We start from the raw sequence: 4896 nt of genomic DNA on the forward strand, positions 1-4896 counted from the left end.
TTCAGATCTTATTTTTGGCTCAAGATCAGAAAAAAAAAGTTAAGTGGGGAATCTAATGTGCATTTATATTTGCGTAACTCGCTAGCAGTGGAACTGCTTTGTGTCTTATACAGCTCATGCCAAAGTGAAGGATTTGCTCTTTCATTTTCAGCCTGGGGTGAAATTTTACAGTTGAGATTATAGGATCCTGAAAATAATTGTTGCCCCAACCTTAACTCTTACATTATAAATGAGGATGCATCATACTCAGCATGACTGGGAATTACAGAAATTAAGGATGAAAAAGACCTCATCTTCCAGCCAGTGTAGGATTATTTTGCACGGCGTATTTGATTTTTTTAAAGTATTCTCTCCCTCACAGATGATGGCCATTTTCCTTACAGAGCAGTGCTGCTAATGAACGCCTCCATTTCAAGCGCGACGCAACGGCACCGTCCTCATGCTGCTCTTCTCCAAAAAGGGAAGAAAAAAAGCAGTTTCTCTCCTCCACCCTGATATTCTTCCAGGGAGCTCAAAGGTATTCAGGGCAGAGATGGAGGCTGAGATTCGTATTTCAGGGGACAGCTGGGTACCGCAAAGCAGGAGGTGCTGGCACCTGGGCAGGCACCGAGCGCTGACGGCAGCGTGTCAGCCTGGGAACAAGGAGGCTCCATCCGCGCCTGCGACCTCCTGGACCTCCTTCTTCTCCTCGCCTTGCTCATGCTTGCCTGGCCGTGCTCCCTCATCCATCCCCACACCCTGGGCTCAGGGTGGCAGTGCTGGAGCTGTCCCCATTGCGTCACTGCCATCCTGCCGGCGATTGAACCCCGCCAGGTTCTGCTGACACAACTCTGATGACATTGTTTTTATCCCTAAGCCCATCAGGGAAGATTTCCATGGTGGAATGAATAACTGCAAGCTGTAAAAAGGAAGTTTTCATTCTGTGCTTTCTTTTTCTCCCTCTTTGCCCATCCAGGCTGGCTCCTTTCCACCCTCCTTCCACTTCTCTTTGTTGTTGTTAAAAAGATTAAACTTGTTTGACCAGGTTCTGAGTCAGCACAGTTGTAAGAGGAAGATGAATGAGGCTCTTTAACCCTGCTTATCCCTCCAAATGCCCTCCTCATGGGAAGAAACACACACACGTATGCTCCGGGAAACATCAGTTTTAATGTTCCTTTTATTTTTAAGTCATTCTTTTCTCCAGTCTTATTTCTACTTCTGTCAGATAATGGTGTTGCTCTCACTCCTGCTGCTCTCTGTGCTGAACCTTTCTCTGCTTTTCCATGCTGAAAGGGCTCTCCCTTTCTTCTGGATCTTCTGCAGTAAGCCAGAGCAGGATGCGTGATCCTGAAAGGGCAAAGCGGCTCTGTTCTCTTTTGTCCCCAAAACCTTTCCCCTTTCAGCCCGACTCTCGCATCTTGATCCCTTTTTCCCTCAGTCCTCGGAGGAGGCTGCTTTCAAAACCCTTTTATCCCAGTAGTGAAAATCAGAATTGTGAAATCTGAGAAATGACGCGGAGAGATGGGGCTTAAACCCTGGTTGACTGGTTTGGGGACAGGATGGGATGCTGCTGAGTGGCGAGGGGAACCCATTGGGGTACCCATTGGCCTTGGCACTTGCATCTCCTTGTGAACCACTGTATGGTCAGACTCTCTGTGTCCCGTCGGTCCATTCCCAGCCTCGTGACACAGCACCGAGCCTCCTGTACTCTGGCATCCCAGCGCTTGCAGTCCTTTGTGCTGCAGCAACATCCATTTGCTATCACCTGGGGCCAACCAAAGAGCGTCTTCATGCCTACTGGGATGGATCCCAAGCCAGAATTGAAACTTTGGGGCGGGATTGCAATCCTCAGCCATGGTAACTGCTCCTGGCGTTTCTCTTTTGTTTGACAGCCTGCCCCCAAAGCCCACAGAGCTCCAGGAAATTTCTTAAGCTGAAGGCTCGGGAGAGGCAAATATTTTCCAGTTTTCTGTTTGGGAGATAAACAGAAGTAAATGGTGCATCCATAATCCTGGATTCTGCTTTACAAATGCCTTGTGGTTGTACTGTGTGTCATCCATGTAGGTGACTTTTACAATGAAAAATCCCATTTATGCCTGACCTTTCACGTTCTGGAACATAATAGACTGTGCAACCAAATCGCATCCTTCTGGCAGGGACACCACTGAACTGGAATATTAGTTTTGTAAGGGGAATTCTGAAAATTCATTCGTCAGAAGTTGTGTTTTGAACTATGGGTCCGTTACAGGGAGTGCATAGGGGGAGCTTCCCGGGAGGTGCAGGGCAAGGAGGGTGTCCCCAGATAGCCAACACCTTGGTCTGGTCTGGGTGAGCATCCCCTTGGAGTGCCAGTGGTTTGAATTTAGGAACAGGTCTCCTGAGACCCCTCTCTGCAGGGATGTCTGCTTGCCTCACAGGGAGCAGGAAGAAAAAACCATAAAGATTGCAAATGGTGTTGAAACAAGGTCTCCTGCTCTCCCCAGCAAGCACGGGGCAACAACAAAGGCTTTTGCCCGGATGGGACAGGGTAGGATGGGATAAGATGGGATGAGATAGGATGAGGTGGGACAACATCTTCCTCTCAGTCCCGTCCTGCCTCTGCCCAGGCTGTGGGGCACTAGATGTGGCTCACGCAGGTGGGCCTGTTTCCAACCCAACAATTAATTATCGCTGCCAAGTCCCTCGTGGGGCTCTTTGTACAGTAGCTCTCCACGTGGGCTGATGAGGCTGCTAATTCCCCCCGTTCCCGCTGGCTCGCGAGGCCGCTGCGGCTGCTACTTGAAGCATTTATGTTAATACACTATCAGGCAGCCACATCCCATGGCTTATCATTTTCATCAAGTCTTGGTTTTATGGTTGAAAGGAATTACTTTCAAAAGACCATTACCACCTCCCTGTTTCTCATGGCCTTATGCCTACCTGCTGTTAAGCTTTTATAAAAGCGTAATTTTTTTGTGTAAACCTCATAAAAGCTGCTACTCAAGTCCCACGCTCGAGTCCACTTCCCTGACTCGCTGCCTGGGACTCTGACTCGGGCAGCAGCGATTCTGGCTGCTGCCGCTGGGAAGTTGGGCAGTGGAAGAGAGCATCCTCGTCTTCCCTGGTGAACTTGCGGCTCTGCGAGGCTGCGTGACGGTGTCAGAGCACTTAGACCACGTCCAATTCTGATGAGGATGCCCCCGGTCCTTTTCAGGGAGGAAAAGGGGACCTGACTATGCTTGGCCATCTCCAGGTGCAGCTTGAGGCAGGGAGAGAGTGGGATGCTGGTGGTCCTGAGCCCCTGTGATCCTGTTCATCCCAAGCACAAGCTTCAGCACCTCCTTCCCCTGCGGGTCCTGTTTTCCCTTTGCAACCCAACTCCTTGCCTCTGTCGCAGGCAGATGGTTTCTGCGCAGCACGCCCTGGGCCAGGGCAGGCACCGTTCTCTGGAGCCTGCTGCCAGGGCCTCCTTTAGCTTCCCTGCCGCATTCGCTCCTGCTTTATTTTTGATTATTTTTTTTGCTGGCAAGTTGAAAAGGAGCACGCAGCTAGTCACACCGCCTGATAGTCACTTGCCAGTAACATAAAAACTCTTATGCTCCAATATATCAATCAGCGTTATGTGTCAGCCTTGACTACTGCATTCAGCTTCCATCACCCAAACAAAATCATGCTGTAGCAGTCGAGGAGGAGGCTAATACTGTGACTGGAGGCATGGCTGGGCATACAAACACGGGTAGGCACGTGGGTGGCTGAACGGCTGCTGCAGCTGGGGAGAAAAGCCAGGGGAGATGCAGGGTGCAGGCAGGGATGGGGTGTGCTGAGCCCAGCTGAGCCCACAGTGCTCCCCGCTCCATGGGGCAGGTGTGGTGGCTGGGGAAGGGTGAGGGTGCCCCATGGCACCCCCCGGCTTCACATCTCCCAGCAGTCGAAAGACGCTGCAGTCCTGTGCAGGAACAGCCAGGCAGGGAGGGGTCACTACCTACAGCCCCAGCAGCTCCCCCAGCCTCCCGCTGCCAGCCTCCTGCCTGCTCCTCCTCTTTGCATCCAATTAGAATAATTGCTGCTAATTAAAAGGAGGTAATGGATTTCAAGAGGGGCACTGCATGCTGTCCCAATCTCTCTTTCCGCCAAGGCTGCTGGAGCTGCCATGAGGCAGTCGCTCCTCATTAGCACCTTTTTGCAAGCCCAGGTGCCTGTGGTAGCTCCTGGGCAGCGCGCATGGCTGTGCCCTGGCACTCCCCGGTCCTGGCAAGGGTGAACGCTGCCCCATGGAGGGTGGAGAGCCTGGACTGCCCACGCAGCCTGTGCTGGGCCAGGCAGGCATGACCCGATAAGGTCCAAGGTATGTTTTGGGCTAAATGTGCATGAAAAGTTAAATGTGACTGGGATGAAGTCCCCAGGTCCTTGGCAACCTGCTGGTGCAATGCTCGGTGTCGGCATCCCTCTGGCTTTTGGAGAGGATAAGAAATGCTGGGGGGCGCTCACTGGGGACCCCCTTGCAGAACACCTCTGGCCCCCGGGGCTGCTGCGAGGCAGAGCCGTGCCGTGCAGGGTTTGCTGGATGAGGCCATTGGCACAGGGCTGGTGTCATCCTCACAGCCCTTCTCCTGGCTGCAGCGATGCTGGTGTCAGCTCTGCCTGCTGTGGCCGGGGATGGAGAGGCGGTGGCGTGGGAGGTCGCATGACAGTAGAAAGCTCTGGGCTTTGCATTTCTTTGTATTAGATATGCGAGTGGCTGCTGTATCTCCTGATTATTTAATTTGACTTGGAATAAGAGGTATTTGTATTCATTTCCAGAGATGATGTAGAAGCCTGATCTTAAACTGATTTAGACAGTATTGAACATCAAGAAAAATGAGAATGGGAAAATCTAATGTATAGTGGTTTTTTTTTTAAAATAGGGCACTTCACAAACCTGCATGGAATTACAAGCGA

Source organism: Apaloderma vittatum, unplaced genomic scaffold, assembly GCF_000703405.1.
Source record: "Apaloderma vittatum isolate BGI_N311 unplaced genomic scaffold, ASM70340v1 scaffold1083, whole genome shotgun sequence".
Taxonomy (NCBI): domain Eukaryota; kingdom Metazoa; phylum Chordata; class Aves; order Trogoniformes; family Trogonidae; genus Apaloderma; species Apaloderma vittatum.